The 21,404-nt window shown below is 42.0% G+C and overlaps 1 long non-coding RNA gene across 4 annotated transcripts in view; it reads right to left on the reverse strand.

The window, feature by feature from the left end:
- LOC138917625 (uncharacterized) overlaps positions 1-5,991 on the reverse strand; it is a 36,300-nt gene extending 30,309 nt beyond the window's left edge. For 2 of the 4 annotated variants that reach the window (XR_011425856.1, XR_011425855.1), the window contains exon 1: positions 1,356-1,493. This is a non-coding gene — a long non-coding RNA (uncharacterized lncRNA). Of the gene's footprint in view, positions 1-1,355; positions 1,494-5,771 lie in introns of those variants that run through there. The other 2 variants (XR_011425857.1, XR_011425858.1) reach the window with 2 other exon arrangements.
- Between the last annotated feature and the right edge of the window lie 15,413 nt (positions 5,992-21,404).

Raw genomic sequence — 21,404 nt, forward strand, 5'->3', positions numbered from 1 at the left:
AATGGTAAAGCCACATATGTATGGTGACGGATAAAAACTGAATTATTGGTGATGAACACAATGCAGTCTAAAGAGAAACTGAAGTCTAATGATAGACACCTGAAATGTATACAAGGTTGAAAGCCAATAGGACCCAATAAAATAACTGTATATACAGGTACATATATATATATATATATATGTAAATACAGACAGTGACCACTAAAAATAGGCACACATAGAAAAAGCAAGTTAAAATGGAATTTAAAATAAATATTATTAACCCCAAAGAAGAAAAAAAGAGAAAGGGGAACAAAAGCCAAATGGAAAAAAAGAAAACATATAGTAAAATGGATGACCTAAATCTAACTGTCAATAATTACATTAAATGTAAAAGCATAAAATTCTCCAATTGAAACTTAGAGTTTGTCATAACAGATAGAAAAACAGCACTAAAAAAAAGCAAAAGAATATCTTAAATACTCAGAGTCTTTGTTAAATTCTATCATATGTAGTTTCGTTATTTTGACAAATATTTTGAATTGCTGCATAGCACTCTAATTTATGGTTATAATAGAATTAATCATGTTTAGATATTACGATGCTATACATTAAGTTGGACAACTTATCTAAGGTCTTTTCAGTTCTTGCTCTTTGTTAATTTAAGACTTATGATTTTATTCTCTTTTATGGCCACTAGCAATCCCTGACTGAGTACTTCTGTGGTTCATGAGTTAGAGGATACTAATGTAGCATGATCCAGAGTTGTGTCAAATTCATTCAAATTCATTGCATCCTAGTTGGCAATAAAATAGTCATACTTATCATTCAGGAATCCCTTACAAAGGACCATGATCCATATAATTTCAAGTCCTAAATCATATTGCTATTCAATTCCAAAAACCTCACATTGGATCTCAGCCTCCAGAGACCGTTCATTGCTGGTCTTTATCACATGTATCTAGAAAACTCAGGTCTGTGAGAATGTCAGAGTCTTTCCCTGCTTGGCCAAATGGGATCTCCATCTCTCCTCCAGCTACAGTTCTGACACGGGAAGCTCAAATAATTTCTTGACAGGACTTAATTTCTTCATTCCTCCACTATAGCTCTTAATATTACTAAGCTGAGCACATAGGAGAGAATAATCTTGTCAGTGAATACATAAACACTGGCTGGAAAAGACTGGGCCACATAAGGAGGACTAGGTGATTTGGAACCATTGTTCAGTTCACTGGAATGGGAGGAACTGGGAAGCACATAATCAAATGGGGTTCTTTTGGGTAGGAAGCTTCAGAACAATTAATGAAAACGTTTGCGTCTCACTATTTCAACGAGAAGGAAACACTAACTTACACATACCATGGTTTTGCACCTACCAAAACTGATCAGTCCTCCTTGGGATTCCTCTACTGGGAAAGAACAAAGAGAATCCAGAGCTGGGAAAGGAAAAAGAGACCATGAGAGCAAGCACAATTTAGGGTTACCATGAAAGGAAGTAACATTTGGCTCCTCCATTCCATTTTGCATAATACCACTAACTGTACAAACACAATATGAAAAGATTAGAAGGAGTGTAGATAACCCCAAACTCTTCCCCTAATCCCCAGGAAACCCAAACACTTCAGCAGACAGTTTTCTGGCCTGTCCTCCACTTTGGGGAAGCTGCTCTGCACCTGAGACTAGGCTGCTCAGCCCTGCCCTGAACAGGTCCTCGTCCCTCCATTCACACCTTCCAGGACTGAAAAGGAGCCACGCCATCCAGCCACACCTTACCTCATGGCCTTGGGGTCCTGTGAGGTTGAAGAGGTTAGAAAAGACATAGAACTGGTCAGGAAGTATTCAGTATTCCAATTCCAGAAAAACTGACTGTGATTAAACACATTACGACATATTCATGTAATAAACGTGAAGTCAGGAAAAATATCGTGAACATGGAAAACATTCCAGAAATACTGTCAGTAGAAAAATCAGGTTATAAAACTAGGTACAATATGATACCATTTGAAGAACATATGTGTATCTCAATATCAAATGACTGAAAAATCATCAGACTTCAATAGACAGAAAACAAGCTAGAAAGTTGTACATTCAAATATTAACAGTGCTTATCTTTTGTTCCTGATGGGGGTTTTGTTTAAGTATGTATTAACTTGCTGATTCAATGGCCATTTCTTAAAATATCTATGCATGTGAACATTTGTTGTGTGTTAAGTGGAAGCTGTTTTCTAAAATGTGGAAAGTTCATTCTTCTAAACAGATTTTAGTAGGTCTTGGAGAAATGTACTAAATTTGGGTTGTTTTACTAAATGTTTTTTGTTTCTTTCAGTTACCAGTGACACAATCTCCTCTCAGGTTTCTAGGCATGCTCATTGTTGGATGACTGTCTAGACAGATGGTCAAGTCCCTGAGTATAGCTAATATGTACTGTTGCTGGTCTCGGGGTTACATCCTTCTGCAAGTTTTCTGTACGGAACCCTTTCCCACCCTGTGAGTCACGTCCTCCAGAAAGCTGCTCAATTATCTTATCCCATCAGTCTCACTCAGCAACCACCATCATCAGAATAAAAAATGTAATGTAGGAGTTACCGTGTGACCCAGCACTTCTGCCCTTAGCTATATACCCAAGAGAATGGAAATATGCATTCACACAAAAACTGGTACACAAATGTTCACATTTCTAACAGCCAAAAAGTGGGAGCAACCCAAATGTCCATCAACAGATGGATGAGGAAAATGTCGTTTATGGATATAAGGGAATATTACACGGACATAAAACTGAAGGCTATTTTGATACCGACTCCTCGTGGATGACCTTGAGGACACTGTGCTAAGTAAAATGAGCTAGTCATGAAAGCATAAATTTTGCACGATTGCTCTACTATGAGGGTCCTAGAGAAGTCAAATTCATAGAGACAGAAAGGAGAACGGTGGTTGCCAGGACTGGGCGGAGAGGGGAATGGGGAGTTAGTGTTTAATGGGACAGAGTTTCAGTCGAAGATGAAAAAGTCCTGGAAGTGGACGGTGCTGATGGTCACACAACAATGTGAATGCATTTACTGTCACAGAACTGTACACTGAAAAGTGGTTAAAATGGCAAATGTAATGCCATGTATACTTTCCAAAGTAAAGTAAAAGAATAATGTGCTTATCTACCACATGGACGAACTTTGAAAAACTCTTGCTAGGTGAAAGGAGCTAGACATAAAAGGACACATACTGCATGATTCCATGTAGACTGAATTTCAAGACTCAGCAAATCCATGGAGACAGACGACGTGTTAGCAGTCTCCAGAGTATGGGAGGACGAGGGATAGGAAGTGACAGCTAACAAGGCCAGGGTTTCTTACTAAGGTGATAAAATGTTTTGGAATTAGATAGTGGTACTGATTTTTACAACCTTGTGAATATAGTAAAACGTTTTCTTTTGAGTACATTTTTACAAGGTGAATTTTGGGGCTGGCCCAGTAGCGTAGTGGTCAAGTTCAGCACACTTTGCTTTGTTGGCCCAGGTTCACACGTTTGGATCCCAGGCATGGACCTACGCCACTCAACAAGTCATGCTGTGGTGGCACCCCACATACACAATAGAGGAAGATGTGCACAGATGTTTGCTCAGGGCCACTCTTCCTCAAGCAAAAAGAGGAAGACTGGCAACAGGTGTTAGCTCAGGGCCAATCTTCCTCACCAAAAAAACAAAAAACAAAACAAAAAAAACAGTGAATTTTATGATCATGAATCTATCTCAACTTAAAAAGTAACGTAAAAATTTACAACATAAATCCCTTAGCATCATGGTGCTCTCATAGGTCATCAGAGTTTAATCACAACCCGACAGTGGTGACTGCAGTCAGAATGACATCACTGCCGTATAAAACACCAAGTCACATTATCTGAATCTCCCTAGTGGCCTTCGATGCATCTATTCCTATTCAGGGTTTACTTCACTTACCAGAAGGAATGTAAAAGTGTCAACTATGTCATTTGAGTCTTTTTATCACCCCGAATACTAAGATGGCATGGTCTGGCATATCATAAGCACTTACTAAAAATCTGATTATTCTACCCCAAATTCTAGTTCTAGACATTTCTTAAGAAAATACTGAGATAAAGAAATGCACGTACAAGTATGTTCAATACTTAGTTTATGACAGCCAAAACTAGAAACACAAAACTCTAACGGAACAGGTTAATTAACTTGGTTCTGCTATATGATGGCAGGTACAGCATTATTAATCAGGATGATACTGGTCCAAGTGTAAAATACGCACTCATAACTGGGGATCCAGTTGAAACTTAAGACATAGATTCTGTTCTCAGATTTTCTAAACGTAACTGCTCTTAGAGTTCATGACATTTTAATGCCTTGGGTTGTTCATCAGTAAAACTAAGAGTGTGAAGATCACTTACTAAGCATGAATATCTTGGAGAAATATAATCTACATAAAAACTTAATAACATGTTGTAATCCTATATAAATATGTTAGATATTTTTACTGAAGAACATTGCATACCCTCTAATTGGGTATTATAAAAGAAACAATTATTCTTAGATTAAAATTGTGCTTATCAGCCCTGCTCTGATAATGCTCACAAAACAAAGGGAAAAAAGTCAGGACTTTTGCTTGAGAATGCATTTTTAATTCATAAATCAAGAGTTTCTAGAAAAGAGGAGGAGGAAATTTCCCTCCCACCGAAATGCAGCAGAATCAAAGAGACATTTGTGAATCACAACCTGCCCAAAGAAGCTGATGTGATCAAGCGTCTCATAAGTGAGAACATCAGTAAGACTCTCAGTGCCCTGAAGCAGCAAAGAAAGACGTGGGGAAATAAAATGATTCCTTATTTTCTTCTATTTCAATCAGTATTTGGAAATGTTTTTGGGAAGACAACTAAAATCAGATATTATTGCAAAGTTTTGTTAAGTTTTTCTTATATCAATAATTTAAAATCAATGATTTTATGGAAAAAAAACCTATCCTCAATGTTGACTTTTTTGTGTAAAACAATTATTTTCCCTTTTCATGGTTCTTCTTTTGGGGATGGCAGGACTGAGGAGGAAGTCAGGAGGCACCAGGCTTTTCTTGGGGCACAGAATGACTTCCTTACACGACACTCTCCAGGTCCACACCCGCCCTGCTCATACACATAAACGGATGGAAAAGAGGACAGAGCCTGGACTACGGGAATAGGTTTACAGCACGTTCCTGGGGTCCGAGCTCTGGGAAACCCCAGGCTCTGAGACAGTAGCTGCCCCTCAGAGCTCCCAAGTAGAGAACTCCCCAGGCTTTCCCAAACTAACCTCGGTGCCCCCTGGCTGGAAATCTCCCTTTAGGGCTCAATGTCCTACTTCCCTCTTGCAGCCAAGCAGCTGTGAGGAGAGAAGAGGAAGAAGCGCCAGGGAGCCCAGAGCCACCAGACAGTGAAGCCACAGAGCCACAGCCATCACACCTGCACAGGTGAAGGACATGCACCAAATCCCCGTCACCCCAGCACAGCCACGCACCTGTCACAGCCTCGCAGCCACACCCATGGCACGGAGGCGCATCCCACCGCTCACTCGCGTCTCTCACACACACACCCCGCCACACGCTGCCCGTCTGTCCCCACAGACACACACCGTCCTCTGCCTTTCAGGCCCGAGAGTCCCGTGAGGACTGGCGTCCCTACTACCGGCCTCCAGGCTGTGAGCGCTTCCGCCGCCAGCCCTCCTGGTTCACGTCGGGCTCGAATTGACTCGCTTCACAGGATTCCCGCATCCTGTGCTAACACATCCACAAATGAGCTCCACTCACCTTGCAAAGAGGGAGAACCGCGCGAACACGGAATGGAAGCCGAAGATCTGGAGTGACTGCTACCCTCTGGGAAGTGTTGCTCCAACCTGAACATCTCCGGGCGCCGCGGCTCGTCCGAAAGGCCGCCGAAGCGCGGAAGTCCCGTTGGAACGGCAGCTCGAGAACCGCCCGGAGCCCGGCCCGAGCGCAGGTCTCTCCGCCAGGAGCGCGACGCGAGGGCGCGTGCGCGGGCACGGAGTCTGCGCGGAGGCCGCTGGTGCGCGTGCTCGGTCCAGAGGCGCCGCTGCGCCCAGGAGGCCGAGCAGGGCGGCCCGGCGCCGGCTCCGAGCGTCCGGCCTGTGCGCGCAGAGCCGCGCGGGAGGGTCGGCGGGGCGGCCCCGGGGCGAGAGCGCACGGCGGGTGTGAGCTCTGAGGGCGGGGCCCCGGGCGAGTCCCCTCAGGCGGCTGCAGCCTGGGGACAGCATACGGGGCAGGTAACTCCTGATACCGCCAGGATGGGCTGGTTTATTCAGTGTCTGTTAGCTGCGTTTAAACAGTGTGTAGGAGTGAAGTAATACACATTTACTTAATTCTCTAGGCTAAGCTATAATAGTCAAAATGGAATGAATAATTAAATGTAAAAGCGATCTGGAGATACACCTGCATATGTTTTTGTAATATTAAGTTAGGGACAGATTTCCCAACCATAACTGAAGAGAGAAATGCTAAATAAATACTGAGATTTGACTTGATAATTATGTGTAAACATCCGAATCATCTAAATGACAATCAATTATTGAAATAAAAATTGATGCAAGACAAAAATTCAATAACTTAACACATGTAATGAACAGACAGATAATCTCAAGGCACTGTGTTTTTGTCACTCAAAATAATGGTCACTAGTCTAAGAGGAGAGTAGCAATAACTATAGAAATATAAATTATATATGCAAATTATCAGCATTACATGATGATAGTTGAAAATACAAATTACCATTAGTAATAAATCTTATCATCAAATACATCAGAATCAGAATTACTTGACCTTTTAGGAATTGATCCTGCTCTCCATAATGAGTAACTAAGAAAATATGGGTCATTTTATTCCCTTAACTCTGTTTATGCTCCTGAATCTCCTGATGCATTTTATTGCTCCATCTTTTTCATAATTATTTTTTGTAGCTTCTTTCTCTTCAGCTGAGACGTCTCCTACGTTCTCTTTACACTATTCCATAAATGATCCCAATTTCTTCCTAGGCATCATTGGTGAATTCCATGCTTGTGATGACAATGTAGTGATAAATTATCCATGTGTTTTTTCCTCCAGTTTTGTCTATTCCTCAAGTGACTCTCCTGGATGTAGCAATAGGCCAGTAGCGATGCATGACATTTTGGTCAGGTCAGGCAGTGAGAAGGAAAGAAAATCTAAACTCTCTCTTTGAGATTTTCAATGCAAGATCTGGGTGGAAGCCGACAAATAATTTGGAAGTACCCACGATTAGTCAGTATGAGGATTTTATGCTCCCTCAAGACTAATTGAGGTGGGGGGTCGGGGTGGGGGGGTGAAAGGGATGAAGAAGGTTGAATAACAAACTCCAGATATAAATAAATGTCTTGGGGATGTAACGCACTTGTTGACTCTATTTATATTTATATTAACTATAGTTAATAACGCTATATTGTGTATTTGAAAGTGGCTGAGTAGATCCTAAAATTTCTCATCAGAAGAAAACAATATGTAATTATGTATAGAGATGGATGTTAACTAGACTTATTGTGGTGACCATTTCACAATATACACAGATATTGAATCGGTATGTTGTACACCTGAAACTAATATAATATGTCAATTATATCTTAATTATTGTTTTTAAAAAGAGTACTCGAGGTTGTTTTATCAGATGGACAAAAGAAGCTATTTCAAAGGAAACAAGAAGACCTAATATTTAGAGTTTAATATTTAGACTCCGTGGGGTCCTTGAGAAATGACTCTGTGTCCTGGCCACACTACTGGACAGTGCACTTGAAATACCAAGTAAAGTAAAAGAAATAAATGATATCAGTGCCCCACAAACATTTTCACGTAGGATGATGTAGGAATCCCGGGTTCCCTCCTACCCTGTCCCCCACACACAAATCTTGACCAGGGACAGAATTACAGAAAAGAAAAGGCTGAGTAAATTTACACCACAGTCATCACCACAAACCCACCAGAAGCCTCAAATTAAAATTTGGACAGTATTAAGTGTCAGCAAGAATGTGAAGATATGGGAATTACAGTGTGGGACTATCAATTGGTTTGTTGACTTTGAAGAAAAAAATGACAATATCCCCAGTAAAGCTGAAGATATGGTTACCCTATGATCCCTGCTTAATACCATAAGTAAATCCATGCGAATGGTAACCAGATATATATATGTGTGTATATATATATACACACACAGAAGAATCGTCTCAGAAGCATCATTTGTAACTGCCAAAAGTGAACACAATCCAGACCTCCATAAACAATCGAAGGAATAAACAAAATGGTGTATTAATAGGATTAACTTGCAACACTGAGTATGAATCTTAAATACTTAATATTGAATGAAAGAAATCAGATGCAACAGTATATATATGTTACCCTAATTACACAAGGGAAACAAAACAGGCAAAAATCAGACTATGATTTTGGCATAGAAATAGACATGATAAGAGTATAAAGAAAGGCAAGGGAGGGTTATTATACTAATTTGGATATTCGATACCCTGGGAGCAAGAGGAGTCTAGCAACAGTAGGGGGCATGCAGGAGACCTACTGGTGGTAGTAGTACTCTATTTCTTGACCTGGGTTGATGTCACACAGTTGTTTATTTAATAACCATCTATATGTATCCATGTTTTTTGTTAAGATTATGATAGTTTACAACCTTGTGAGATTTCAGTTGTACATTATCGTTGGTCATGTTGTGGGTACACCACTTCACCCTTTGTGCCCTCCCCCTACCCCCCCTTTCCCCTGGCAACCACCGATCAGTTCTCCTTGTCTAATATGTATCCATTTTTGTGTTTGTATATTTCACAATGAAAATGAAATAGAAGAAAGGAAGGTGAAAAGAAAGAAATTTCTCTATTCATGAAGTTCTTAAAGTTATAATTTTGGTCAATCAGGTTTTTCTCCAAATTCAGATTCTAAAAAAGTGAAAGCACAAACACTGTTTTCAGGACAAGTGTAACTGTTCTTTGTAAATGTATTTCAAGTCAATGACCAGCTCACACTGACCTCTGAGTCCGTAGGTTACAATCTGATTGCCTCAGTACTTAAAATAAGCTTAACTGGACATTTTCAAAGATTATTTTCACAGAGCTACAATTCACTCAGGCTCTTTTTTCTGTGGATCTCAAAACAGGAATCCTGCCTCAGCAAATCTAGCATTTATTTGTCAGTATGCTTTGGAGGAGAAAGAAAAAAATTCTTAATTTTGTCAACTTAATAATGGAAATTGAATGTGACTGTTGGGGGAGGCGAGCCTCCTTTCACAATTATGAAAGAACACAGGTTTATTAACCGTGGAGGATCCCAAAGTGAAGCCTCTGGGTCTCTTCCTAGGTCTGAGTTGACTTGTGGTGTCTTCTTTTTGTCCTTTTCTTCATATTCTGATGATTAGACCACTTAACCCTCCTTCATGCTGACAGATCACCGTTGGAGCTGTGAGGTTCCTGTTACCCCAAGCTGGTGGCATAGTCTCTCCAGTTCCCGCTTTCCTCATTGCCACTGGAAAAATCCCCTAGGTTTCCTCAGTTTGAAGTTCTGCTTATTTCAAAATAGTTTCATTATCCCTGCTACTGCAAACATCTCGCCCTCTTGTTTCCAAGAACAATGTTTAATGAAAATACCTCTTCTTAAACTAAAGATGAAATCCCATCATTCTACTTATTGTATGTAGGAAATCCACATCTACAGGACCCTTCAGAGAGGGACCCCTCTTGCCCTGGAGTAATCCTATTAAGCACCTTCATCTCACTGTTTCTAATTATAATAAGAAAGTCAGAAGAAACTCGGTTTCTCCTATAATGAATTCATACAAGAATTTCTGCAAGTGACAAAACGTTGGAGAGAATGACTTCAACACTCAACAGACTGATTTTTTTTTAAAAAATAGATCTGATTATTTCCTACAATGTGAACAGCCTTTGTGTGTCTCCTATGGCTTGACTGACTCACAAAGTTGTCCTTTCTTTTCCTCCAATACCAGAAGTTGGAAGGAAACCCCTCCCAGCTACTGTAACGTATAAGCATGTAACTCATTGTCTAAACACTGTAATCGTGGAGGATATTAAAACTTGGCAAAGTGGAGAAGATTGTTCTGTGCCATGCATCATGAGGTCATGACCATCAGTGAAGACTGTCAGAGCCCTCAGTGGCCAGATGGCCCGCGTGCATCAACTGGCATGGTGTCACTGAGTTGGAGATCTCTCCTTGTGTTCCAGGAGTAAACACATGGAAGATGTCATAGACATACAGAAGGGAATGCTGTGTGAGGTCGTAGCGAGGACTCTCCTCTTCAGACCAGGGCAGGGAACCCAGCACACCAGAGGGATATGGCACCTGCATGACTGCTTCAGTGTTTTTGTTATTATTGTTGTTTTTTATCAAAATAAAGCATTGTTTGCTTTGATTCTCATTCAGAATTTTCTTGATGATACATTCCATCCTTTGAATTATAGAAAATTCCTGTATTTCAATGAGGCAAGGACATATTCACAGGAAAATGGAGTTCCCTTATATGTATGAATCTTCTTGTGTCCATTAAGGAGACACGGCAAGACAAAGCTTTCCTCAGCACACTCCACAGACATCCACTGTTAACTCTTCCCGCTTCCAATGTCCTAGTTCAACATGTCAGTTCTGGCCCTCCAAAAGTAAGTAATAGTTCTTCTAAGTGATCTAGGATTAACAGAAAAATTTCTCTGCTAGGGACCTTATCCCTATAGTGGAAGCCTAGGCTGAGAAACCCTGAAATCCAGCTTAATAAAGTTTCTCTCTGTTGTCTTATTCATTCCGCTGCAGTAGACATTTTTAAAAAGTTCTGGAACCTACCCAATATCCCCTTTTGGTCTCGGGTCATTTTTTCCAAATCCAGCAGTCCCTGTGGCACTGAAGTCTCAGGGAAGGAGTAATCAAATCAGCTAGCTCAACATGATATTCGTGATCAAGTTGTTTAACATAGCCTGATCACATGTACCCCTCCCAGAAAAGAGAGACAAAGGATGCAGCGATCTGTGAACATCTTTGGGGAGGCCAATGGCTCCATCACTTGATGTTGGATCTTTCTTTTGTAAAAGGGGTAAAAAAGAAAAAAAAAATTCATATAAAATAAAAGAAGATCCAGGGACCGGCACCGTGGCCGAATGGTTAAGTTCGTGCACTCCGCTGTGGCGGCCCAGGGTTCGGATCCTGGGCGCGGACATGGCACTGCTCGTCAGGCCAAGTTGAGGCGGTGTCCCACATCCCACAACTAGAAGGACGTGCAACTAAGATATACAACTATACGGAGGGGGGGGGAGGTTGGGGAGATAAAAGCAGAAAAAAAAAAGATTGGCAACAGTTGTTAGCCCAGGTGCCAATCCTTGGGAAAAATAAAAAAAATAAAGAAAAGAAGATCGGGCTTCTCTTTGGCTTTAGGCAGAGTTCTTAAAATCTATATAGGAAGGAAACTCAGAATTCCTGTCCTGCAATGGTTACCTTTGTGATTGCATTCCAAGGCTCCCTTTCCAAAATTATTGTTTAAAGAAATACTAATCCCTTATGGTAACGCTGTTGACGTAAGAAACTTTATGTAGTGCTGGTGGAAATATAAATTAGGAGCAATTAAAATTTTTCTCAGTTCATGCTCTCTTATACGCCTAGCGTAAGAAAATAAAAAAATATACAGAATGTTTTAGTATGAATATATGTTAATACCAGCATCGTTTATAATCGCATATTATGGAAAACAACTAAATTTCCCAAAGATTGAGATGGTTAAGTAAGTAACAAAACACCCTCAATATAATTTTGTAGCCGTTAAAATGTTTAAGTGTTTATTTTTTTGTATGGGGAAATTATTTTGTTACGATACTGATAGCTGAAACTGGGTTATAATTGTATATTAAGTTATAATACTTTAAAATGCACACACACAAGCAAAATTCTATAGCACACAAACAAATTTTCACATTTCTTTTTATTGTACAAGCATCTTATGGCCATTTGTCTCTCCTTCCCTGGCTTGTGTGATTTCCACATTTCCTCAGATAATATTATTAATTCTTATAATAGAATTATTAAAGAACAGCTATTTCATGTCACTTCCTTCTCTGTTCCTCTTTGAGGTTCCTGGACCCAGGACCCTGGACCAGCTGGCTGTCCTACAATGCAACTCAATTCACCCAAATTCTGACACTGTTTACCTGGAGACAGCATCAGATTCCACAGGTTGAGGGTTCAGTCCTACCAGACAGTTCCCCCCTCCCCAACTTCAGATGCCAATCCCAAGCCCCAGTTGTCACTTGCACTTCTGACCGACAGGCTATAGATCAGACGTTCCCACGACCTCCTCCTTGGGTTCAATTTAATTTGCTACAGCAGCTCAAAGAACTCAGAGATATGTTTTACTTTTAAGATTACCAGTTTATCATAGAAGAATATAACTCTGAAACAACGAAATGGAAGAGATGCCTAGGGCAAGGCATGGGGAACCGGCACAGATCCATGCACTCTCCAGGCATGCTACTTTCCCAGCACCTCCACGTGTTCACCCAGAAGCTCCCCAGACGCTGTACTCTTGGGGTTTTCCGGAGGCTTTCTCTCGTGGGCGTGATCAATCATTAACTCCGTTTCCAGCCCCTCTCCCTCTCTGGAGGATGAAGGATGGGGCTCAAAATTCCAAACTTCTAGTCAAGACTTGGTCTTTCTGGTAACCAGCCCCCATCCTGGAGTCATCCGGGGGCCCACCAGAGTCACCTGTTGGGACAAAAGATGCTCCTACTGCTCTCACCACTTAGGTTTTTACAAGGGTTTTAGGAGCTCTGTGTCAGGAACCAGGGGAAGACATCAATATATATATTTCTTATTATTTCACAGTTCCCAACTCATGTTTACTCCTATTCCATGAGCTTTCAGTGTCCACAAAACATAACATTTTTTTAAACAGTTAAACTCTTTATAGAGGTACTGGATCATGTTCTCAGCCTAGTTTTTATCCATTGTCAGAGATTGAAATACCCTAAGTAATCTTAGAAATATGTGTGTGAATGAGATTTTTTTTTGCTGAACCTACAAAAGGAATAATATTGCAGTGTTCTCCTGTTTGTAGTACAGATGTGGCTAAAGTGACAAGTGTGGAATCCTCGCTGAGCCTTGACACAGAGGGAAAACGTCTCTTTGAATGATATTTGAGGTGAGGAGAAAGTAGAGCATTAGCGCAAGAAGAATGGAGAGTCAGAGTAGGAACTGTGGCTGGGGAAACAGACACTCACACATTGCTGTGAAAATGTAAAATGGTACAGTCACCATGAGAAATTTTTCAAGTGAAAAGACACTCAAGTGAAAACTCATCACAAGTGAAAATGCACCCAGAAAATACACTTTTGAAAATTTAGCTTACATGTAAGCCTACATAGATGAAAACTGTAGTTTATGCAGGTTTAATAATTGGAGCGCTGCTTGTAAGAATACAGGGAAATCCTTAATGCGTGTTACTAGAAGACGGGTTATATAACCTAGGGTGCAGCCACACATACTGTGACCTAATTTGAAGCTGTGGGAAATGACGACGCATCTAATGTACTGATTTGGAACCACCTGTGTGTGAAGAAAAAAATAAATACCTACAAATGCATATATGTATTTGAGATTGCATATTAACATAGTATAGACCTATATATTTATATACGCATATAGGTAGGTGTATGTATTTTCAGCATCTGCCTACTTGTATATGAAAGTAACTTCTCTGCAAGGATACACACCAAAATTAAAGCACTGTTCTCTCTGAAGTGAACTACTGTGTGTCTGAGCACTTGGAAGGAAAGTTTGCTGACCCCTTTTACCTTTTGAATGGTTGTGCTATGTATGCATTACATACTTAAATATGTAATAATGCTGATAACTAAAATGTGGGCCTCCTTTGAGGAGAACTTTACATTTCCCATTTGCTCAAGTTCCTCATGAATCTAACTACTGTAGGGGAGCAGAATTTGCTACCCCAAAATGTGTCTCTTTGGCTTGATCAATTTTAAGAGGAAAAGACTTTGACCTTCCCCATAACTGCCTAAAAGAATTCTAGATGGAAGGCCTGTTCCAGGAGGGAACTCTCACCATGGAAACTACAGTGTGATATGAACGAGGTGTGACAGACAGCGAGGAACCCAGAGAGGCCGGGTGGATCACAGTCCTCTCTGTCTCCAAAGTCTCTTCCAGGTACGGTAAACAATTATTTACCAAACATTTACTTTCCCATCTCCACATGAATTGCCCCTGGAAGTCCCAAACCCCCACCGCCAACATCCCCTGTGTCTTCAGCTTGAGTTGTAATTAAGGTGGTGGCTTCAGCCGTTTTGGTGAGTTACTCAGTTTTCCTAGGTTTCTCCCATGCATACATGTTATTAAACTTTGTTTTCTTTTTCTCCTTTTTTCTGTCTTATGTCAATTTAACTCTTAGAACAGCCAGAAGAATCTAGAAGAATAGAGGGAAAATTCTTCCCCCCCATCCTATGTAGGGATTCAGCTTCTAATAGCCCCTTCTTTCCAGATTTTGAGCCTCTGGCTGCAGCTTATCCATGTCTGCATATGCCTGAGGAGCAGAGTATTTGTAGTCAGATACTCATGAACAGGCGTTACAGATTACGGACGCTTCCCCATCCGCGGCCTCTGGGAGCAGTCAAGCCCACCCATGCTTAATACAGCAGAGAAGGGTGCAAACGTGCTGTATCGACAGTCAGTATCTGGAGACAGTAATGTGAAATGGAAAAAATGTTGTGAGCTTATAGGAAATATAGATAGGTCTCTGCCCACAGTTCCTGACATAGCGCTCCTGGAACACTGGTAAATTCCTAAGTGCCAAGAGCAATAGAAGCTTCTTTTGTTCTAACTAGGCGACTCTGGTTGGGCTCCTGTGTGGCTTTTGGATGCAGGCTGGACACCAGAAAGACCAGGCTGTGATTAGAAGCTTGGGATTTCCATCCCCCCTTTCTCCTCCAACTTCTCTAGAGAGAGAGGAGGGGCTGGAAGTGGAGTTAATAATTGGTCATGCTTATGTGAGGGAGCCTCCATGAAATCCCAATACTATGGGCTTTGGGGTGCCTCCAGGTTGGTGAACACATCTGTCTACAGTGGGGGTGATCCATCCCGACTCCACAGGGACAAATGCTCTCATGTTCGGGACCCTCCCCAACCTGACCCTGTGTGTCTCTTCATTAGGCTGTTCATCTGTATCGTTCATCATATCCTTCAATAAACTGGTAAACATATATAAATGATTCCCTGAGTTCTGTGAACTGCTCTAGAAAATTAATCGAACCTGAGGAGGAAGTTGTGGTAACCTCTGATTTGTAGCTAAATTGGACAGAAAATGTGGGTAACCTGGGGACCTACCGCTTGCCATTGGCATCTGAAGTGGGGGGCAGTGTCATGGGACTGAGCCCTCAACCAGTGGGATCTGACGCTATCTCCAGCTACAGAGTGTCAGAATGAGGTTAAATTGTAGAACGCCCAGCTGGTGTCCACGGAATTGCTTGGTGTGGGGAAAACCCACATAGATTTGGTGAAGTGAGGTGTTCCGTGTGAAAATTAAGATGAGACACTGCGTAAAGGAGAACTGTAAGGTTTTTTCCTAACACGAAGGCATTGCTTTTTGTTTTCTTTTCAAGGAACTCCTGCAATCAATGATCTTGAGAAAGAACCTGCATTCACTCTTCTCTTTTCTACAAGAAGTTATTAGAGGTTAAAAAGGTCAGCTCTGAAGGAAGCTTGTCTGCCCTGGTAACATGGCTTCAGCACTTAGTAAACGTAATAACTTCGTAGATGTTATGTAATCTCTTCTGACCTCAGAATCTTCAGCTCTAAAATAGAAATATAATAGTAAGCACCTCCAGTGTTGCAAGTGAACTGAACATTAGAGAGGGGATACTGCGCATGCTACATACACAAATATAAAAATGATTAGATTATGAACCCAATGTAGCCAAGAATACGGAAACTTCTCAGGAATGAAGTGTCCTCCAAGAGATAAAAGAGATGTAGCTCCTCTCAGAGCTCTCTCTGGTGGCAAATACAAAATGAAAATGCATAATGGGAGAGGCATTGGCTGCCACTGCCACTGCTGGGAGAGGCAATCCAGTGCCTGTGGTCTGTGGACCCTCACTGGGCCACTTAGGAAGGAGTTGTGGGCGGGGAACGCTTCTCCACCAAGAGGTAAGGAGTCTGCACAGCCTGTGCTGGACTTGTCACCTCTTGTGGGACTATCTTTTCCCATTCCAGACTCAATGTGTTCTCCTTCGTTCTGCTTAAGCTTGGGCGTCACATGGCAGCTGGCCAACTCCACTGCTATACTTGTCCCTTCCAGAGGGGGTCAGGTTCTTTCTTCTATGGCATGAGAGGGGTGTGTGCAGGCCAACTGCCCTGCCTCAGCTGCCAGGAGGAACCAGCTGGCCATGGGGGACCACTGCCTACCACTGAAGCTGATCTTGCTCTGTCTCCTCTATGTGAGTAAAGCATTGTTCCACCCAGTGCTTGGCTGCGTTGTGTTTTCCTTGGAGACTCCAATACTAAGACGCAGTGGCAGAAGTGTTTGGGTTTCTGCCTCTGGTGATAGGCAACACATGCTGCTTGCATGGCAGACACCATCCACTCAAGATAGACTCTCATCATCTCTGACACCGTCATCACCTGCTGTACAGCAACCTATTTATACATAGGGCTTATGGCATCTTTCAGTAAAAGCATATATAAAAACTCAAGCCTCAATAAGATATATGTGTGCACAACCAGATACTATGGAGTTTTCACTCAAAACTCAATTTTAGGTAGACCACAATTTATCTGACAGAGGGCACAGTCAGTGCCTAGTCAGCCCTGAAGATCATCTCTGCCTCCACCTTCCCGTCATCCCAGCCATCTCTGTTCCTGCAGTTCATTCTGTTTCCGCCCTTTCATACACAGATGGCAAATGAGCACACAGAAAGATGCTCAACATCCTTGCCATCAGGGAAATGCAAATTAGAAATAACAATCAGATACAAGTACAGGCCTATTAGAACGGCCAAAACCCAGAACACTGACAACTGCAAATGCTGAGGCGGACATGGAGCAACAGGAAACTTCATCCATCGCTGTTGGGAATGCAAGACAGTGCAGCCACATTGGAGGAGAGTTTGGAAGTGTCTTACAAAGCTAGACATTCTTGCCCTAAGATCCAGCAATTTCACTCCTTGGTATATACTTGAATGAATTGAAAACATATATCCACACAAAACCTACAGTTGAATGTTTATGCCAGCTTTATTCATTATTGGAAAAGATGGCAAATAAACAAGATGCCCTCCAAGAGGTAAATGGATAAACAAACTGTTGTCTATTCAAACAATGGAATATTATTCAGCAATAGAAAAGAAATGAATTATCAAGCCAAGAAAAAAACATGGAGGAATCTTAAATGCACATTTCTTAGTAAAAGAAGCCAATTGGAAAAGGCTGCACACTGTATGATTCCAATTATGTGCCATTTTGGAGAAGGCAAAACCAAGGAGATGATAAAAACTTCAGTAGTTACCGGGACTTGGGCAGAGGGAGGGAGGAATGAATAGGAGGAGCACAGAGGAATTTTAGAGCAGAGAAATTATGGTGTATGATACTGTAACAGTGGATAGATGTCCTTATACATTCTTCAAAGCCCATTAAAGATAAAACACACAGAGTGAACCCTAACATAAGCTGTTTACTTTATATTGTATCAGTGTTGGCTCATCAAATATAACCAATGTATCTCACAAATGCAAGATATTGATGACAAGGGAAAGTGTGTGTGAACTGGGGTATGAGGGAGGATATTGGAACTTGTGCTGTCTGCTGTATATATATATATATATATATATATATATTTTATTTTATTTTATTTTTTTGCTGGGGAAGATTGGCCCTGGGCTAACATGTATTGCTAATCTTCCTCTTTTTGCTTGAGGAAGACTGCTGCTGAGCTAACATCTGTGCCAATCTTCCTATATTTTGTATGTGGGGCACCACCACAGCATGGCTTCATCAGTGGTACATAGGTCTGCACCCGGGATCAACCCTGGGACACCCGAGCCACCAAACTGGAACATACAAACTTAACCACTATGCCACTGAGCCAGCCCCATGCTGAATTTTTCTGTAAACTTAAAATTATTCTCAAAAGTAAAGTCTATTAATAAGAAAATTAAATCCTAGAACAGGGAGTTATTTGTGTACTGATGGCTGTCTCCTTGCTAGAACCTAAGTTTGGTTTGGGTGTTTCCCATCTCATGGACTCAGGTGACATGACCTTTTCTTCTCACCTGAGAACAGTGGGGAAGGAATTGAATGCAATTCTGTCACTGCTCAAAGTGTAGCTTAGTGATGGGCTGGATTGCAACCCTGACCCAGAAAGTTCCCTTGGGGCTTCTGGAAGGAAAGCCCTGTCTAGTGAAAAGGGGTATGACAGGGCATATTTTCTCTCACTGTCTTTGGACATTTGGGGCCAAGAATCAAATAATCTTGTGACAATGGACAGAAAACTCTCACTATGAGAGAAAATGAAAATCTACCACTCCTGGAGTAGTCATGAGGTTGTTGATAGAGCCCTTTCATCCTTGAGCCACAGGGGCTCTTGACACTGTTGTGGGAGCTAATGAACTCTGTATTGTTTTCTTAAAGTCAGGTAAAATTCACGTCATGTAAAATTCACTGTGAAAAGGTGAATCACCCACAATTCAGTGGGGTTTAGGACATTCCCAGTGCTGTGCAATCATCACTACTGTCTGGACCACAAGATTTCATCATCCTAAAGGAAACCCCATACAAATTAAGCAGTCGCTCCCCATTCCACCCTACGCCCAGCCTCTGGCAACCAGGAAGGGACATTCTATCTATTGATCTGCCTTTTCTGGACTTTTCGTATCTATAGAAACATAAAGATTTCTCCTTTTGTGTCTGCCTTCTTTCACTAGCATAGTGTTTTTAAAGATTACACACACATCAGCAGTTCACTTCTTTCCATGGCTGATTCATATCCCATTGCATGGATGTCCCCATTTTTGTTTCTCCCTTCATCAGTTGATGGACCTTGCACCTTGGACTATTATGCACAGGGCTGATGTGAATATTCCTAGACAAATTGTTGGTTGTATACCTGTGTTCGATTTTAGGGGGTAAATATCTAGGAGTGGAAGTGCCAGGTCATCAGGTTATTCTATGTTTAACTATTTTAAACAAACTTCAAATTCAGGTTGAAATTTGCTCCACAAAATTGAGTTTCAGCACCAAAAGTAACAGCCATATTTTCTGTACTATTGGTAGAAAAACCCAAAAACAATTGCTTTGGTAGGTTTTCCAGGTTTTGCTTGTAAAGCAAGATGAGACAGTAGATATAGTCATGGAGAAAGACAGAAGAGAATAGACAAATCAGGTGCTGGTATCCATGACCTCTGACTGTCTTACCCTGAAACAGAGCTGTTCAGCATCCCCGCAACAAGCTTCTGAAGACATAGGCTCAGCACAGGAATGTGAATAGCAACAAGCAGACAAAAGTTTCTGCAGTAACCCCTCAGTGCTTCCTCAAGGGCCCCTTCTAATCATTAAGTTTTCCTCTGTATGAGCCATCCTTCTTTGTCCCTTTGTATGCCCTGAAGCTTCTTGCAGGAGACTGAGTATTTGGAATAGGATGATGTGACAATTGAGGATGTCAGGTTCTCCCCATCCCCAGCGTTTCTTGTTTCTGCTTATTACAATAGTCCTTGTTCATTTCTTTAGTGAATTTTCTGATCCACTCCTGCGAGTTCTGTATTCTTTGTCATGTGTGGTCCCTGAAGTCTTTGTCCCATTAGCCCAAGGGTCAGCTAGGGTTTCTGAGTCTACCGGGTCTTCAGATGTCCTCCTTGGGAAATAGGGTGAGTGAATTCTCTATGTGAGAGGGAAAGCAATCATATCCTTTGGTGAAAAGAAAGAGAGTGTGGTGCCAGCATCCACTTCTGCTTTCACTCTGGCACACAGAAGACTATGTTTCCTAGACCTCTTGGTTTTGGAAAGGATGTGTGGCACCTTCCAACCAATGGCATCACTTTTAAGCCAGAGAAGAAAAGAGGAGGTGTAAGACCCTAGGTGCTCTTTCTGTCCTTTGGGGGCAACTGAAGAAGGCATCAGTTTCAGATGGTGTACCAACAAGATCGTGGGGCCTCCATCAGCCTTGCCCCACGTGACTTAGGAAGCAGGGGTCCCTTCACCTCAACTATCAATGTATGATGTAAATCTGAGGAGAAATGCATCTTTAGTCATGAATTTCTCAATTGTTGCATTTATTACCAGAGCATTACCTAAGTTATCCTGGAGATGACATCGACCTACCCTCTCAGATCATCTAACAGATAATTCTTCCAGAACAGCATTTGCCGAATCTCATGCTGCTGTGTTCAGCATTAATGTCTCCCGATTGCTGCCTGTCACAGATGGGGCCCTGGAAAGAGACTGTGAGGGGGAGGATTCCATGTGGAAGGTTTACGGAAGTGTTCTGGGGAGATATCCCTATGGGAAGTTAGCAAGGCGGAGATAGTTGAAGGAGAAGCTGAAGGCCAAGACAGTTGCCACTGAGTCTGTGCCAACTCTCAAGGATCTCTGGAGCTGGGACAGCCCTTTGGTGTTGTCCCAAATTGAGACCAGGCTTCTTATTCCCTTATCAGCCAGACATGGGCCTCTGGCTGTCCCTCGAGAGGGCTGTGTCCTAAGGTTAGGTGGTGCCCTATGCTGTGGGCATGTCCTGTGAGGGAAAGAGCTGTGAGCTGTCCTCAGCCAATGTTCCCAGGAGCAGTGTGGTGGATGCATTGGCCTTGAGCATGACCCTGGGCTGAGTCTCAATGTTTCCAGGGCACTTCTCCTTCACCATCATATTCCTTCCCAACCCAGTTAATAATCTCACAAACTGAGAAGTCCTTGGGATGACATACGTAGAGCTTCTGCCTTTCCCTATGATTGGATGAGAGAACTGATTGGTGAAGACCGGAATCTCTCTCTCCAGAATCCAGACCCCTTACCCAGGGGCTTTGCTAGATCTCCAGAAGTGTTCCAACCTTAGCTGCAAATGCTGAAGTTGTTCCTAAAACAGTGGCCCCAGTTTTGCTCTAGTCTGGTGGTTGTAGTTAGAGAGAGTTCAATTCCCTAAGGAGAGTCAGAGTGGTCTCCAAGGTCTTGTGGTCACTGGGACAGGCAGTGTACACATCAAAACCTAAGGGCAGGTTGAGGAGTCAAGAAGGGTTCTCATTGGTCTCCTCAATGGTGAAGGAAAGGCCAGTACATCTTGGTACCTCTTCCAGAGCCACCAAAACCGAGGGGGCAGCAGTCGGGTGAATGGGCCAATCATGTCATTCAGGGAGAAATCCTAAGGCGAGCCAAGGGAAAGGC

Source organism: Equus caballus, chromosome 15 (genome assembly GCF_041296265.1).
Source record: "Equus caballus isolate H_3958 breed thoroughbred chromosome 15, TB-T2T, whole genome shotgun sequence".
Taxonomy (NCBI): domain Eukaryota; kingdom Metazoa; phylum Chordata; class Mammalia; order Perissodactyla; family Equidae; genus Equus; species Equus caballus.